Raw genomic sequence first — 19,299 nt, forward strand, 5'->3', positions numbered from 1 at the left:
TAGAGTACCCTCTTCTCAGGAAACGTTGTTTGGATTCCTCAAGGCATGTGGCCAGAGAGTCAGGGTCACTGCAGATTCTGTGGATACGAATGAATTCGCCAAAGGGAATACTGCGGATGGTATGTGCTGGATGGGAGCTGCGCGCGTGTAAAATAGAATTACCAGCAGTACTCTTGCGATGTAGTTTAGTCATGAGTGTGTTGTCATTGATAAACAAGTGCACATCTAGAAATTCCGCTTCAGAAACGCTTACATTGGCAGTGAATTTTAGATTTAAGGAGTTGGCATTGCAGTCAGATACAAACGAAAGGGCCTGATCTTTGGTGCCCTTCCAAATGATGCAAATATCGTCAATGTAGCGCCAGTAATGCGCAATGCATGGCGACCAGTGTGCGTGTGTGGTTTTGAGCTCGTGTTCCTCCCACCAACCCACATGAAGACATGAGTAGCTGGGGGAAAAACACGAGCCCATCGCCACACCACGCAATTGCTGGTAAGTATTGTTCCCGAAACGGAAGAAGTTGGAAGTAAGGCACAGTTTGATCATGGCAATCAACATGGAATTTTGTTCCCTGAAACAAATGGCACGTGTATTAAGATAGTACTGACATGCGTTTATACCATGCTGATGATTGATAGAAGTATAAAGCGATTCGATGTCTAAAATCAGAAACAAATAATCACTGCACCAATTAACAGTTCCAATCTTGGTCAAAAAATCTGTAGTATCTTTCAAAAAAGAAGGGAGACTTGCCACATGAGGTTGGAGAAAAAAGTCTACATATTTGGAGATGTTTTCGGTCATACTCCCAATGGCCGATATGATTGGACGGCCAGGCGTGGGGGTAACAAGTTTGTGAACTTTAGGCAAAAAGTATAAGTAGGGTGTCACTGGATGGTCTTTAGATAGGTAGTTGCATTCATCTTTAGTAAGGAGATTGAGTCTTTTCCAGGTGCTCAGCTGCTTACGTATTTTGTTATGATTCTGAACCATAGCAAATTGTGATGATAGGGTGTAACATGTAGAATCAGATAAGTGTCTTTGTGCTTCTTCAATGTAGTCCGATGTTTTCCAAAGAACAGTATTGCCACCCTTGTCGGCACTCTTAACAATCACATTGTGGTTCGATTGGAGTTTGTTGATAAGCAAATTGTATTGCTGGTCATTGTATTTCAGTTGTTTGTGTCTGGTCAGGATAGATCTGTTTAAAGTTTTAAGTTCAATGATGACACGATCGCTGAATATATCTACAGCATCCCGAGGCATGAGTGGAAAGAATGTCGACTTGGGTTTAAATGGCGTTGGCACTATGCGATTCACATTGAACACTTGGCTGACAGTTGGCACAGTTTGGGAAGTGTCATTAAATGCTAAATCGTATAGGTTTTGCAGGCCAGCATTGTCCTGTACTTGGAGTTGAGCTGCCATGTTAAAAGGAATCTCAGTTGCCCCACTTTGTTTACGTTTTGCCTCCAATTTGAAATATTTAATAAGTTTAATTTTTCTCACAAATTTGTATAAATCAATCCGGGTTTGGTTGTAGGAGAATTTGTTTGGCGGACAGAATGAGAGGCCCAGAGACAGTAGCTGCTCCTCCGCCTTGGTGAGAACAGTGTCCGACAGATTAATGACGGTGTTGTCAACAGTGCAAGTTATCTGCGCTAGTTCTTGTTTGTTTTTGTTTGCGAGGTATTTCTTTTTGTGGATCCTCCGCCTTGAGCGCCTGCACTGGCTGACTGATTGCCGGCCTGATTCTGAGGATTCCGGGAGCGCAGGGAATAGCGCCGGTCCTCGTTGACAAAACCCAGTTCTTCTACCACTGTGTAGTTTTTGCCTGGGTCGGGGATGGCAGATGTTGAAGCACCCTCGTCTTCACTATTGGAGGTTAATGAGTTAATTGACAGTATGTCACTGTTGTCAATAGGTATGCCGGAGCCTTGATTGATTGTAGCTGTTTGACCGCCTACAGTTTTGCCGCTGTTGGATAATGCTTTGCGCTTTAGATTGTCATATTTTCTGGAGAAGGTGAATATCCTTCCAGTGGCGTAGTCGTTTCTATCTCTTGCGAATTTAGTGATTTTACGCTCAATTATGCTGTCCTCCAGTTTTTTAATGCGGATATCAATCTCTGCTTTGCTCTTTGCAATAAAGTCTGTTTCTCCAGTTGCCTCCAATAGTGCTTGTATTTTGTCAATTTCTATTAACAATTTATCTCGGTCAGATTCGGCATATTTAATCAAGATGTTGACCATATTCATAGAGCTTTTTAAACTGTTGTCCGCCCATTCTTGCAACATCAAAGGGTCGGGGTTTTCATATGTTGGAACAATGAGAATTCTTAAGCCCCTGGGAACTCTGTTTGTATCCCGGTACTTTTCAAGGGATTTCTTCTCCCACCACTTGGCGAGTTCGCTTCGCAATAATTTCTCCAAACTCTTGATCAAAGTCTTAGCGTCACTATTGGTAGTGATTGGTGTCGCCTCATTAACTTTAGGAATGTTAGCGGAGAGGCTTTCAAATCGTGCCTCCGCGGTTGCTTCCCTGGTTTTGAGTGCGTCACTTGATAGCATATTAAATGTGGTTAAATACACAGTCACGTTTATGTTAGGAATGAATATAATTCCCAATCCTGCTGTATTAATGCAGCAGGCTGTCTGAGCATACACGGCAAATCCCACACCCCGCTAAGCGTTGGACAAACAATTGACAGATGAGCGGCCACAGGGCGGCGGTGATCCGCAGGAATCGGCGCCTCGTGGTTCTGCCGAGAAAATCAATCAGCCGAACACACAAGCACCACGCCTGGACGGACACACTCACCTCCGAGAAGCCGGCGTTGATCTTTGTCAAAATGATGTAGTCCAGCGGGGGGGCACAGCAAAGCTGATTCTTTAGAATCCAAGTGAAGATGCGTCCCAGACAAATGCAGGCAGCCGCGCCGGCGCTGTGCCTCAGGTCAGCGGGAGGGTCCACAAGCCAGAAGCAGCTGATCCCGGCAGACAAATGAAAAGCAATCCCGACCTGTCAGTGGATGACAGGCAACATCAGGGTGCAGACCTCATTACGCCACAGCAGACAGCCAAAACGAAGCTCACAATGAATCCAACTCAAGTGAGTAGCAGGAATAAACGTTTTATTAAATGAATGACGCGTTTCGCTCCACTGGGGAGCTTGTTTACATAAAAGCACTCAAAAGAAGTGGGAGAATATATACATGATACAGGGAGGGGCTTGATTGGGAAGACACGCCCAAGAGTAAAAAACAAATAAAGAAACAGTGCAAAAAGTAAAACATGTTATTTTCACATAAGCAGAAACATGTACCTAATATAAAGTAACAGGTTATATACTGGTCATGGCAATTTTAAACAGTATAGGGATATTGCAATGAGAGCTGTAAAATATAAGCATTGATCATAAGCGTTCGTATAAAGTAAAAAATGGCTGGCTGGAAAAGTTTACAAAAGAAGGGGGTGATGAGGGAAGCACAAAAACAAGCAAAATAGCAAGTGTGACGGCATAGTGCCTAATCAGTGTGATGTGCTTTCCAGGGGTTTATAGAAGCCAGCAACATATTGAAAATCTAGAACGCAAGCAACTCAAGACATAGTGCCTGAATATTCCAACAACGCCACTGTTATCTAGAATAAAAAAACGCCATGTTCACAGAAAACTAACAATAGTGGTACAAGGCAAGTACTGCATAGACAGTGCAAAGCATAAAATAACTGTGTATAGGGAAAACACGATAGATTTGAAAGTGAAAAAATAATAAAAGATACAGAAGCCCAACCTAAAATGTGTGAAAATAAAATGAGATTCAGAAAGAAGCAAAAGGAAAATAGCAACACCTGAGGCGAAATAAAGAATTTGTGTTGTTCGAGATAAGATTAAAGTGACATGAATGCTTAGTCAAAACATTTTATCGGAAAAAATGACTAAGAGCAGGCGTCAAAACAGAAAAGTGGCAGTAAGCCAAAGCCGATGAGTGATGCATTGACTGAACAAGAGAAGGGAAAAAGGAACATAATAGTTACAGGTATGGAAAAAAGATCGACAGAAACCAAGAATAAATTGGATCTACAATTTAAATGTTACAAGAAACTTTTTAAATCCTCACTCAGATTGAGCCCATTAGGGGCCTTGGTATCGAGGGACACAATGAGTTGAGATTCACGCTGTCTCAGTAATTTTTCGCGGTCCCCACCGCGACTGGGTTGAGGCACTGAACAAAGGACTGTGTATTGCAAGTCCTTCAGCTTTTTGTCATGGACTGCTTCAAAATGCCTCGCCACAGGGTAATTGCTATCACTGTTAACGATGGCCCTGATATGCTGAAGTATTCTTTGATGAACAGGCAGCTTGGTGCTGCCTATGTACTCCAGATCACATGTACATCTGAGCTTGTAGACAACAAACTCCGATCTACATGTTAGATATTCTCTGATGGGAATAGGTGTGTCGCTAAATGCAGTGACATATTCCGTAGTATTGGTGGCAAAATTACAGGCACGACAGGAAGTGCATTTAAAAAAACCCATTTTGGTGATCTTAGTGAGTTTGGGTGGATTTTCTGGTGCTGTTCTATCAAGAGCGTCACGCATGGATGGCGCACGTCTGAATGTGATGGTAGGTGTTTCAGGTAGCATTGGGCCAAGAATGGGATCCGTCAGAATGATAGGCCATTCAGTGCCAATGATGCGACTAATCTTTCGCTCCTGTGAGCTGAAAGTAGTTATAAGTCTGACAGTGCGCTGAGAGTCATCCTGGGTATTTTTGGTATTAACAGTGGTGGGCTCCCTTGGTGTAAGTAGTGAGACTCTATCTACTGATGAAGCTTTGGCCAAAGCTTGATCAAGTATAGTTCTAGAGTACCCTCTTCTCAGGAAACGTTGTTTGGATTCCTCAAGGCATGTGGCCAGAGAGTCAGGGTCACTGCAGATTCTGTGGATACGAATGAATTCGCCAAAGGGAATACTGCGGATGGTATGTGCTGGATGGGAGCTGCGCGCGTGTAAAATAGAATTAGCAGCAGTACTCTTGCGATGTAGTTTAGTCATGAGTGTGTTGTCCTTGATAAACAAGTGCACATCTAGAAATTCCGCTTCAGAAACGCTTACATTGGCAGTGAATTTTTGATTTAAGGAGTTGGCATTGCAGTCAGATACAAACGAAAGGGCCTGATCTTTGGTGCCCTTCCAAATGATGCAAATATCGTCAATGTAGCGCCAGTAATGCGCAATGCATGGCGACCAGTGTGCGTGTGTGGTTTTGAGCTCGTGTTCCTCCCACCAACCCACATGAAGACATGAGTAGCTGGGGGAAAAACACGAGCCCATCGCCACACCACGCAATTGCTGGTAAGTATTGTTCCCGAAACGGAAGAAGTTGGAAGTAAGGCACAGTTTGATCATGGCAATCAACATGGAATTTTGTTCCCTGAAACAAATGGCACGTGTATTAATATAGTACTGACATGCGTTTATACCATGCTGATGATTGATAGAAGTATAAAGCGATTCGATGTCTAAAATCAGAAACAAATAATCACTGCACCAATTAACAGTTCCAATCTTGGTCAAAAAATCTGTAGTATCTTTCAAAAAAGAAGGGAGACTTGCCACATGAGGTTGGAGAAAAAAGTCTACATATTTGGAGATGTTTTCGGTCATACTCCCAATGGCCGATATGATTAGACGGCCAGGCGTGGGGGTAACAAGTTTGTGAACTTTAGGCAAAAAGTATAAGTAGGGTGTCACTGGATGGTCTTTAGATAGGTAGTTGCATTCATCTTTAGTAAGGAGATTGAGTCTTTTCCAGGTGCTCAGCTGCTTACGTATTTTGTTATGATTCTGAACCATAGAAAATTGTGATGATAGGGTGTAACATGTAGAATCAGATAAATGTCTTTGTGCTTCTTCAATGTAGTCCGATGTTTTCCAAAGAACAGTATTGCCACCCTTGTCGGCACTCTTAACAATCACATTGTGGTTCGATTGGAGTTTGTTGATAAGCAAATTGTTTTTGCTACAATTTCCTTCTAATAATTGATTTACATTATAATTACCGACAACCTATTTACTAAGTGACAGGATGTATGTCACTAGTATTCACTAGTAAGAACACTGTTCCAATATGGCCACGCTGTTTTTGATCCGTACTTTTGTCCTTTGTCTATGTTTATACGAGGAAGTGGTATGTGAAACTTTATTTAACATTACTTTGGAGGAACACAATTCACCCATGATCAAGCCGAGCATTCAGTGAAACGCGTTGGGTTGGTTCCATGCACTGTTTGTCATGCTGGAAATAAATTGAAAACTATGAACTACGATCGTCTGGTTTAAAGGAATGGTGATTAATGCTGGACTAGAGTGCATTTACGCTACTTTTGGAGCGTTTGGTGAAACGGAGTGTTATTGGCAGGGAACCCTCTGACCCTGCATTGCACCGCAGTCTATGTGTCCCGGTCCCATCGGAGGAAGTGAAACGTATATATATATATATATATATATATATATATATATATATATATATATATATATATATATATATATATATATATATAGATATAGATAGATAGATAGATAGATAGATAGATAGATAAATAGATAGATAGATAGATAGATAGATAGATAGATAGATAGATAGATAGATAGATAGATAGATAGATAGATAGATAGATAGATAGATAGATTACCTACTGACTGTCTGCAGTACGTAGATATAAGTAGGACCTAATTTCCACAGGAAAATCATTTTTTTACTTATATAACTTTGACATCATTTGACCAATTTTCATGAGGTTTTCTGAAAAAAGTGTCAAAGTAGATTCTGGAAAGTTTGGGGGTTAACCATGCAGTGGGGACCTAGAAAGAGAGCATGAAAAAAGGGTGTGTTTGTAATGCTAATTCCCATAGGAACATGTTGTCGAACCTACAGTCTAAACCCCTGGGGGGCATTACACCAAAATTGGCAGAAAGTTGAATATTGTTACACAAATTGTGCTTTTTGTTATTTGGTGCATATCCATCCAGTAGTTTTTGAGAAATTTAAGCCAAAAATTATAGATATATCTTTGAACGCGTATTTCGTGGTGGTTTTGTGATTAATCGCGGATATGCGCACCATCTGGAATGCTATGATTGGTTGGACGCAACCTGAACAGAAAGTTGCACCACCATTTTATCATTGAGGAATGGTTCCTGGGGCTGAAAATTTGAGTGAAAGCTAACATAAGTGGTCAAGTTGGAGATACCTTGACCCCATGTTTGAGAAGCGGGTGTCTTAGTGACACAAGTTATGTGTTCAAAATGGATATTTTTAAATGCAACTGATATTCACTACAACGCCGTGATTGAGAGTGCAGCCCCCAAGTAGCATCGCATGGTTGTCACAACTATTGCAATGTCATTGCAAACATTAGTGAAAATATATTTAAAAAATATATATATGTTTGTACACACTCGCCGGTCACTGTCACACACTCATTTATGTACTCACAAGCTCACTCAGACACTTATACACCCATTCACATACCCACTCACACACTTATACATCCAGTCACATACCCACTCAGATACTCATGCAGTAACTCACATACTCATTCAGGTACTTATGCACCCACTTACAGACTCACTCTGAGAGTGACACACCCATGTACAAACTCACTATGAGACTCATGCACCTACATAGAGACTCAGTCATTGACTCATGATTACAGTCTCATACCTACCTAGAGACTCTTACACCCACTCACAGACCCACCTGGTCACTCATGCACCCACTCGCAGACTCACTCAGATACTTATTCACCCATGTACAGGCCCATTCAGAGACTCACGCACCCACTTACAGACCCATTCACACACTCATGTATGTTCTCACATACCCACTGAGAAGCTCATACACCCACTTACAGATCAATTCAGACTCTCATACAGCCACTCACACGCCCATACAGTCAGTCCCACACCTAATCACAGACTGTCTAAGAGACTTATGGACTCAGTCACTCAGATTCTCACACATCGACTCACAAACTCAGTCACATATACACCCACTCACTCACTCAGTCAAGGCTCATGCATCCACTCACAGACCTACCCAGACACTCACCCTTCCAGTCACAGACAAACCCAGACACTCATGCATGCACCCGCCCATTCATTCACCCACTTAGAGACTTATGCTCTCACTCACAGCCCCATTGAGACACTTATACACCTACTCACAGATCCACTCAGACACTATTACATCCACTCACAGACCCACTTAATCACTCACACAACCATACAGTCACTCACAAAGCCACTCATACAGCCACTCATAGACCCACTCAGAAACGTATGCACCCAGTCATTTGTACACTCAGAGACTCATGCACCACTCACAGAACAACACACCCACTGACAGAACTATTCAGACACTGATGCTGCCAGTCATAGATCCTCTGAGAGACTCATGCACTCACTCACAGATCCACTCAGACACTCATGCACTCTCTCTCACTCACCCACTCAGACAGCCCCTTAGACACTCATGTATCCACTCACAGATCCAGTAAGACAGGCATATACTTACTTAAAAATACACAAAGGCACACATGCACCTACTCACAGATTGAATGAGAGACTTACACAACCAATCACAGACCCATTGTGACACTGATGCACCCACTCATAGATGTACTGAGGCTGACCCGCATTTCATTACAGAAATAGTGATAGACTGATGCACTGTCTCACAGATTCTCTCAAACACTTATGCAGTGAATGAGAGACTTACCCCCAGATGCATCAACCCTGATTCTGCGAATTCTAATTTGCCAAAAATACAGAATCGTTAATTTGAATTCGCAGAATGGGATGCATCAATAAAAGCCAACCAAAAAGCGATTCGCAGTCGGCCACAATCGCCGATTGCGAATTCCGCTAAATCCTACAAAAATCACAGAATCGTCTGTTTCCCATGTTGAAATGCAATTTCGCAATCACCAAAATCGCAAATTGCGATCTCGCTAACTGCAAGATCTCAAAAACGGGAAGTCGTATTTCGAGCACAATGATGATATCACAACCAGGAAGTAGGCAGTTCCCTCACTCATTCTGAACACAGAGCTTGAGAGTGGAAGAAGCACAGCACAGAGCTCCATCAGACACACCCTGCAGCCCCACAACAGGACACACATCCAGAATGTCCCAGGAAGCAGTGCACCTGGCAGAAAAAGAAAAATTAAATTTTCTGAACAGGAGCTGGAGTTCCTCATCGAGGGTGTAAGCAGGGACCATGATAGGCTCTTTGGGAAGCAATCCCGGAAGGTCCCTAAAGCAGACAAGAGGCGCTTTTGGCAGCGCATGAGGGCTAAGGTCAAATCTGTCAGAATGACCCAGCGCTCTATTGATGAGCTAAAGAAGAGGTGGTACGACCTCAGATGCCGTGCCAAAGAGCGCATTGCAGAGAGGCAGGGGGAGCAACAAGCGACGGGAGGAGGAGACCCCACAGTTGCGCCCAACACACCACTTGAAGACCTGGGGGAGGGGACCATCAACCCTGCTGCCTGCGTGGGGGTCACCCAGCTGGACACCTCCCGACCCACCCAAAAATCCAGAGGTAAGAGCCATGCAACTCCAAACCTGCCCCCTAACAATGCCCATGCCTCCAGAGCTAGCCATCTGATAACCCCAGTAATGCAGGCCATGCACATCAGAAACGCCATATTGCATTGTGGGACTTGTATTGTGATAATAGTTTCCTGATAGCCACACACAGCCACACCTGTGAAGTGAAGCATGTCCCTAAAGCCAGTCAGGGAATGTAAGCCTGCATGCATGTCGCAACATCCCATGTGCAAGATCCATATCATCAATCATGCACTCATTTACATCACAGGTGCTGCTGAACCACAGAGCACAGACAGCGAGGCACTCCAAATTGAGGAGAATCAGAGGACACCGAGGGAGAGAGCCATCCTGCCCCACAACTTGGAACTTTAGACACACCTGCACCAGTACCACCACCTCCCCATGCAAACAGGGCCAATCCAGCAGCCACAGGAGGAGAGTAACCACCCCATGCATCACATATGGCAGTGGAACAGGCCACACCACCACCCAGGAGGCAGACACGGCGCACAGCCACTGTGCGGTCGCAGTCAAGTGGCCGGATGAGGCAGCAGGGCAACTTGACAACACGGGCTGACCGGGGTCATCATGATCAGGAACAAGGGCTTGGCATCGAACGGCGGATGCTAGCTGTCCACCAAAAGCAGGCACGGAACATGGCAGCCATGCAGCTGCAGCTTTACAAGACAGCGCGCAACGTGAGCCAGCTCACAGAAAGCATGCAGGTGTTAACAGCTGCAGTGAGGGAGATTAGCCAGATCATGGTGTCACAGCAGGACATCAGCCCCGGCCGCCACCGCCAGCTGCTGACCCGCCTATCGGCATACACCAGGTCAAACCACCTGATCGGGAATGCTACTTCCCAACTTGCAATGCAATGCCAGATGGTGCAATGCTGCCTGGATGTTGATAGGGCGTTGGAACAGGTCACAACTGCTGTCCAGAACCAGCAGGTATGTGGCCATGCCCATGCAAGAGGGGGAGAGGATGCCAGTGAGGGCACCTCCAGTCTGAGAAGCCTGTCCCTGCCGGTGGTACAAGAACAACGCCGCAGTACCAGGCCCACTGCAGCATCAGGGCCCGATACTGGCGAGGTGGATGTGAAGAGGCGACAGGGCACATCTGTCCGGAGGCGCTAGTGATTTACTGACTATTAGCAGCAGTGCCATGCTGAAGTACAAAGCAGGCCTGCTTCCCAATCATCGGGCTGTATGAGGTAATACAGTTTTCATGTTTTGTGAACCAAAAAATGTGAAAGAAAGATCCTGTTTACATTATAATAAGAATGTATTTCAAACGCAAATCCTACTCATGTCATTATTTCATTTGGCATGCATGAGTGCAGTGTTGTGTGAGGGGTATGGGAGCACAAAAAATAATTCAGTGTGATGTTGTTGCATCACCTGTGTCCTTCAGCAGGATTCTCCCCGCGTGCATGACGCACATGTGCAGGTGGGCGGTTGTCCCCCTCTGACTCACTGCCAGAGATCTCCACAGGTATCCTCCGCTTGATAGCAATATTGTGGAGTATGGCACACATGGCCACGATGCAGCAGCAGCCCTCAGGCTGGTATTTGAGGGCCCCACCAGTTTTATGTAGGATACGGAATTGGCTCTTTAACAACCCAAATGTCCGTTCAATGACATTCCTGGTGCGAATGTGCGCTGCAATGTAACACCGTTCCTGTGGTGAGGCAGGGTTGAGGTATTTTTATTTATTTTTATTTTATTATTTTTAACTTGTAGGGCGCAAACAGCTACCCAAAAAGAGTTTCCTGGCGCCTAAGAGCACAGCATAAAGGATTGAATACGTTCAGCAGAGGTCGTTCAAGATTACTGATCGAACAACCAGGTTTTTATTTCTTTTCTAAACCTGGAGTAACTCTCCTCCTTTCGTATATGGGGTGGTGGTGCGTTCCAGATAGAAGGACCCTGGTGGGCAAAAGATCTCCCTCCCATCCTGGAGAGCTTGAATCTAGGCACACAGAAATTTGCAGCTGACTGAGACCTTAGGTTTCTTTTTGGGAAGTAGGGGTGAACTAATGCCTGAAGGTATTTGGGTGCAGTACCTGCTTTAAATTTAAACATATAGTTTAGGGTCTTGAATCTGATGCGATTTTCCACCCTCAACCAGTGAAGTTCATGCAGGTAGGCGGACACACAGGTGTTTTAGGTATATAACAAAGAAGTCGGGCAGCCGCGTTCTGTTCAAGCTGTAGTCTCTTTATAACTGCCTTGTTTGCACCTAGGCATTTATTTATTTATTTATTTATTTGATTTATATAGCGCGTTATAACCCAGGGGTCTCTAAGCTCTTTGTCAGGGTCCGCTAAGCGATTCAGACGGATACAGCTGGTCACAGATTAAAGGCAGCCCCACGCTTGCTGGAAGAGCACAGTTTTTAATTTCTTTCGGAAAGACAACAGCTTAGTTTCTTTCCGCAGTTCCAGTGGCAATTTATTCCAGAGGGCTGGGAGTGTGTGTGAGAAAGCACGACCTCCCACAGTAGCCAGTCTACAACGTGGCTGAACAAGGAGGATAGCTTCTGCAGATCTGAGCAACCTCCCCGGCCTGTAAAGAGTCAGGCGTGATTTCATGTAGCTTGGTGCCCTACCATAAAGGGCCTTATGAACAATACATAGCCCCTTGTGATGTTCCTAGGATGTTCCCGTAGTCAAGCCGAGATGTAACTAAGGCATTGACTACTGTTTTCTGCGTGGAGATAGGCAGCATCCAAAGGATCTTTTTGAGCCATTTTATGATTGTAAAACAGAGGCCCACTACTTTGCTGACCTGTTGCTTCATGGACAGTGAATTGTCCAGGATTACCCCCAGATTCCTTGCATGGGTAACTGGTGTAGGAAGATTCCCCATCTGGGCAGGCCAGTGTGAAGTGCTCCAAAGATCTGGCTGCTTACCCAGGACGAGAATCTCCGTCTTGTCTCCATTTAGTTTCAACTGGTTTGTTGTCATCCAGTACAAGATGTTCAGGAGACCATGTTTGAGAAGGGATGAAGATGATGATTGGGATTCTGACAGCGAGAAGACAATCTGTGAATCATCTGCGTACGTCATAAGGATAAGTCCAGATTTCTCCACTAGGTCCGCCAGGGGTCTAAGATAGAGGTTGAAGAAGAGCGGGCTGAGGATAGAGCCCTGCGGTACTCCATGAGGGGCGTTGAAATGTCCAGAGCATGCAGCAGATGATGCTATTTGGAACGTCCGTTGGTCCAAAAAGTATCTGATCCATTGCAAGGCAACTCCACGGATTACATTTTTTTCTAACGTGGTAAGCAGCCTTTTGTGTGACACAGTGTCAAAGGCTGCGCTTAGGTCTAGTAGAATAAGCGCAACCGTATGACCGTTGTCGAAGAGTTTCCGAATGGTTTCAGAGACTCCAGATAGAGCAGTTTCCGTGGAGAAGCCTGCTCGGAATCCTGACTGAGTTGGGTGGAGAAGGGCGTTTTCTTCCGAGAATAGAGTTAGTGCAGAATGCACATGTCTTTCCAGACATTTGGAAAAAGCTGGGAGGAGTGAGATGGGCCTGTAGTTAGCTAATTTTTCTGGGTCTGCTGTAGGTTTTTTTAAAAGTGGGGTCACTATGGCATGCTTCCTTAAGGTGGGTACTGTGGCGAGCTCCAGGGACAAATTTAAGGTGTTAGCAATGATTTCAAGGTAGGGGGTGTCCAATAATTTTATTATATTGATAGGAATGGGATCCTGCGGAGAACCAGATTTGATTATCTTCATGATGGATTTAAGAATATCGATTGTAATGGGCGGCCAATGTTGTAAGGTCTGGTTTACATTAGGGGTATACTCCCACTCTTCCTTAGGGGCAGTATCAATGCTGTTACTGCCTATTTCGATGATTAGGTTATCAATTTTATCGGAGAAGAATTGAGCTAAATCCTGACATTGCCTCTCATTTAGCGGGCGAGACGGGGCTGTAGTTTGAGCCCCAGCTAGATCTTTGACCGTGTTAAACAGTGTTTTAGCTTTGTTTACAGCTACCGTAACGGTATTAGCGACATGCACGGCGCGTGCTTTCTTGCATGCGGTATGGTAAAGGTTTCTTGCTGTGTGGTATCTTTTTTTCTTGTCAGGAGCGAAATCTTTTCGCCACAATCTTTCAAGTACCTTACATTTGTTTTTTTCCTCTTTAAGTGAATCGTTGAACCACGGGACAGGGGGATGATGTCTATTACCCTTGGTGTTAGGGGTGGGTAGGCAGGACTCAGCCGCCTTGCTGAGCCATTGTTGGGTAGCAGTTGCAATACTTTCCATACCTTGTTTCTTATTGGGTAGGTTCTTGCTGAGTGCTATGTTAAGTTTTGAAATATCTAGGGATTTCCAGTTTTTCCTAGATGAAGCCGGTAACATAGGTTGATTAGAGGAAGTAACAGGTAGTTTAAGAATAAATTTAATTAAGTAATGGTCGGACCAGCATACAGGGATGGTGTCCTGCCATGTGAGTTGTGGGAGGTTAGAAAATAAAGGGTCGAGCAAATGTCCTGCTCTATGAGTAGGTCCTGAGTTAAGGAGATTGATACTTAACACTGTCAGATCTTCTAGCAAGTTAGCGCAAGTCGTGTTTGATTTGTTCTCTAAATGTAGATTTAGGTCTCCAATAAGAGAGAAGTTTTTCGAGGCCAAGAAAAAAGGGGTGATCCGATTAGCTAATTCGGAAGCCCATTTAGTGATGTTCCCAGGAGGCCGGTACATTAGGATGACAGACAACGTAAAGTTGGGATTCAAGCAGATTTTAAAAAGTGCGGCTTCACACTCAGGAATGTCTAGTGGCTCAAACGTGCAATTAAGTATTTTGTTATAAATAATGGCAATTCCACCCCCAGTTATGAGGGTTCTATCCTTCCTGACAATTGCATAATTTGGAAGAAGGGCAGTGGCCACATCCGGACCAGAGCCATCATGTAACCAGGTTTCCTTGAAGAATAGTGCACTAGGTTTGTCATCTAATAACAAATTGAAGATGTCCAGCTTGTGTTTGGGTAAAGAGCGGCAATTGATGTTATAGAACAAAACATTTTTGCCAGTGGGACAGGGCTGTTTGTGCCGCTTTCTATGTCTGGATCTCTGAGGAGGGTAGGGTTGGAAGGAAGAAATTGTGAAACTGCAATTAGGGCAGGTAGCTTTTCCCGTGTGAGGGATTTCAAGTAAAGTACAATTATCATGCAACATAGGGCGCAGTGCTTTAAGCTGGTCGGGTGACATTACCTGTATAGGCCTAGCCTGAGAGACATAGCCTTCAGCCCGTGCCCCGTCCAGGCCCGGACGGGCACAGGCGGGCTAGTCTTAGGCGTGTCTTCGGCGTGGGGACGGCGCGGGCGCTGCGCGTCACCGCTGCGCGTGTTAGGTGTCATCAGTGTTTTGTAAAGGCCGTGCTAGCGATCAGCACCGCCTCCCCACACTCTTAGCTGCCGGGCACCAGGAGGGAACCCGGAAGAAAGGTAGCGCCCTGCACCCTCCACTACAAACAAGCCTAGCGCTTGCGGTGGACTGCGGTAGCAGGGGCGGCAAGGATCGCCACAAAGAGGTCAGTAGAGTGCAATACAGTTTTAAAAATGAAAGTGTATCCGTGCAGTTTAAAACACAAATTCACACACAATTATTAAAATTTATCCTGGTCGCGCTTAGTGCAATTATTCAATCAATACACACAGAAGCGAAAGTCAGCATCCAGGTCGCGCTATGAACAAGGAATGCGTGTGTCTTTAGGGAGAGAGCCTGATTCACTGAGGCTTTGTAGAGGCCGTGCTAGCGAACAGCACCGCCTCCCCACACTCTTAACCAATCGCTGACCGGCACCAGGAGGGAACCCGGAAGAAAGGTAGCGCCCTGCACCCTCCAAAACAAACAAGCCTAGCGCTTGCGGTGGACCGGGTTAGCAGGGGCGGCAAGGATCGCCACAAAGAGGTCAGTAGAGTGCAATATAGTTTTAAAAATGAAAGTGCATCCATGCAGTTTAAAACACAAATTCACACACAATTATTAAAATGTATTGTGGTCGCGCTAAGTGCAATTATTCAATCGATACACACAGAAGGTATGGGGTGAGGAGGTACTCATGGAGGCCATAGACGCTGTCACCTGAAGGAAAGGAGCGGAGCGTCAATGCCTGTCATGCGCAGCTCCATGGGCTTGAAGTACTGTATGTGGGCATGTGTACTTACCTAGGAGGTGTCCTTCGCTAAAGTCACCCCTGGCCAAGCGGGTGTGTATGCCGCTGTGCCTGAATATGAAAGAATCATGCGTGCTCCCCGGGTATTGGGCCACTATGTCGGTGATGATTGTCTTGGCATTTCAGACCATCTGGATGTTCAGTGAGTGGTAGGGCTTGCGGTTCCGGTACATGTATTCTGTCTCTGTGGGTGGGCAGTCGGGATGTGGGTACAGTCAATGCATCCAATTACATGGAGGAATTGCGCAATGTTGTAGAATTGAAGCTTTGTTTGATTTAAGTCCTGTTGGGTGGTTGGGAAGGTTATGTAATAGTGTATCCGGGTCAGCATGGCGTCCAGGAAACTCTGTAGGCAGCGGGACAGTGTGCTCTGGGAGATCCCCCCTGCAACTGCAACTATCCCCTGGAAGCTTCCGGAGGCCAGGAGGTGCAGGCAGCACAGGACCTGGACATGGGTGGGCACCGCATTGGTCCTTCTTGTTGGGTGCTGTATCAGGGGGTCAGGGTCTCGGATGAGCTTGGTTTAGGTTATCATTGCCCCATTCAGCCTGTATTATGAGTAGATCTCCTCTTCAGTCTGGCCCAGGAGTGTGATCCGCAACCGGAAGATGCGATCCTGGATCCTGCGTTGGTTCCGGGCTGCAGCCTGGAGCCTTCGCCGCCTTACCACGATGTAGAGTCCTGGCATTGTGAATGTCCTCATGCTCCTACTGTATCTCCTTAAGTTTGTTTGTTTTGCCCCGCACCTGTATCTTGTTAGGATTTTTCTTTTCCAATTGAACTTTATGGTTACCACCTGGTTTGAGTTCTCCTTAAATTGCGCCTCGCTAATAGCGATTTTTTTTTCTCGCAAATTGCGATTATTGATGAATTTGCTTTGCGAATATTTTGTGAGTTTGCAAATGATATCGCAGAATCAGTGGAACATCACTATTACAGAATCGCAAAGGGGGTTCCACGTTGATTCTGCTAATTTAATTGCGAACTCGCAAAATATTTTTAGCGAATTCGCAATTTGGTTGTTTTCACTATCATGAATTGCGGGAACAGAATTTGCTTTCACAATAGCTGTTTCTCAACTATTGCGAACGCAATTTTGGTTGATGAATCTATGCATTAGTGATACAGTGATGTATGCAGTCATAGACTACACTGAAAAGGTTATGCGCTGTGTGTTAGAGATAATAAGGGAGTTGTACATGCTGTTATACAATAGTTTAGATAGTGACATGTTTAGTGTGTTGGTTATAATAAATTTTGCAGTTATAAGTTTTGAATGTAGTGGTGGCTATTGAATGCCTGCATATGTTTTGTCATTTCATGACGTATTTGCGGTGACTGCGGCTACCTATATCATCGCGATAACCGACATCACCGCAAAAACAGAAAGCGGTTTATATGGTTGTTTTTATACAAACTCCCTTCACAAATAGGACTTTCAACAGTGCAGTAATAAAACCCTAGTGTCTAAAATACAGAACATTGTGTGCATTTTTGTGTTTTGCACCCCCCTAAAAAAGACACGAACGTCGCGGTTACTGGAGTCATCGCAACTCTCGTTGTAGTCATGAAAACCGGAAGTAGGGTTTACAGTTTCTTAAAAAACGTACTAGAAAAATATGCGTACAAATGTTTTTAAAGCAGTGATGTGGTTAGTAATGTGTGTATTGTAATAGAATACATTGTTTAAGTTAAAAAAAAAATATTTGGTCGTTGAATGTCTGCTTTAGTTTTGCGATTTTGCAACTTGCTTGATCGTGATCATCACGACTTTGTTGCGAAGTTAAAACATTCTTACAAAAAATTATTTAACAAAAAACATGAACAATATCTTGGGCTCTTCGGTGTCTCTGACAAGAGCATTTGTGTTGAGAGTGTGTATAAGACAGTTACAGATAAGACTATATGCAGAGTTTCAGGTTGCTTAGAAACAACCTATACCCTTTGTTTGTAAAGTGAACTCCATCACTTCTATATATTCCATGCATGTCAAAATGCAGATTGTTGTTATAGATAGACCCATACCATGTTCTCTGAGGAAAGCAGAAACAGTTTTATTAACAGGTTTCCTGGCTGTGTCAATCTGTGGACGAATTGATTTGTCCACTTCCATTTCTGTCTTTGACATATTTATTAGAGTTGACTAAGACAGTGGGAGGGAAAAGCAAGATCATTTCTGCAAAGATATTCTTCATTAGATTTTCCAAGCCTACTCCAGACAATATGCCTAGGGCATAAAAAACCTTAAAAAGTAACTGAAAAAAAACATAGGTTACAGGACCTTTATAGTTAGGAAATAGATTTTTAAACCATAGAAATTCGTTGAAAAAAACCCAAAGGTTACAGGGATGTTATAATTAGACTTTCGCTCGTAAAAAAACAGACAAATTCTGCAATTACAGTTAGCTGAGCTAACTATAACTCACTTCCTCACAATGCACTGCTTATGGCCTCACATATTGCATCACTCATGTTATGGTAGAGAAGATATATCAAAGTCTTCCTAACACGGCCTTTCCTGATGCGGTGGTTGGGCCAGGGGTTATTGGACCCTTGGTGGGCAACAGTCTGTCATTTTTTCCCTTTTTGTCCTCCACTGATTTTGAGTCCCTCTGTCTAAAAACCCAATTGGGCTTGCCGGCCGACCGTTTGACACCCTCCCACTTGCGTCAGTTTCATGCTTTGATTTCACCAGTGAACATAGATCTGGTCAACCTCTCCCTGTCTTCAGCCTCGGTACCAGTGGCGTGGAAACACGCTAAAGTCATTCCTCTTCTAACAAAACTATCTCTGTACCCTTCTGAGTTGGGCAATTATCACCCTATTTCCCAGCTGCATTTTTTGGCTAAGTTGGTCGAAAGCCATGTGAACTCTACTCTCTCTGAGTTTATTGAGCATAATGCCATCTTGGATCCTTCGCAGAACGATTCCGAGCGCACCAAAGTACAGAGTCTGCTCTGCTGGCTGTGATAGAAGAAATCCAGGGGAGTCTTGATGTCAGTGATTCCGCGACCTTAGTTCAACACTGTCTCCCACACAATGCTTTTAAAGCACCTACAGGAAATTTGAATTAGGGGTTTGGCTTTTGCCTGGTTTCGGTCCTTTCTGGAGGGGTGATCTTTTCAGGACTCGGTACCACCTTTTCACTCGCAGGAGTATGCCTTGCAGCAAGGGGTGCCTCAGGGCTCAATACTGAGCCCCTTACTGTTTAACATTTATGTTCGATCCCTTGCGTTGATGGCTAAAAGATGAGGGCTGTCACTGGTGTTGTATGCTGACGACACCCAACTGGTGATCGCCTACTCTAAGAAATGTAGTGTTAACCTGGAAAACTTTAAGGAGGGCCTGCTAGAGGTTGCGGACTGGATGGCTGCAAACTGCTTGCAGTTGAACGCAGGTAAGTTAGAGGTTTTGCTGTTCGGGAAAAACCGGGATATGTTGTTGCTGGATCGTCTTAAACCGGCTCCTTCGCC

The sequence above is a fragment of the Lissotriton vulgaris genome, chromosome 7, assembly GCF_964263255.1.
Source record: "Lissotriton vulgaris chromosome 7, aLisVul1.2, whole genome shotgun sequence".
NCBI lineage: Eukaryota > Metazoa > Chordata > Amphibia > Caudata > Salamandridae > Lissotriton > Lissotriton vulgaris.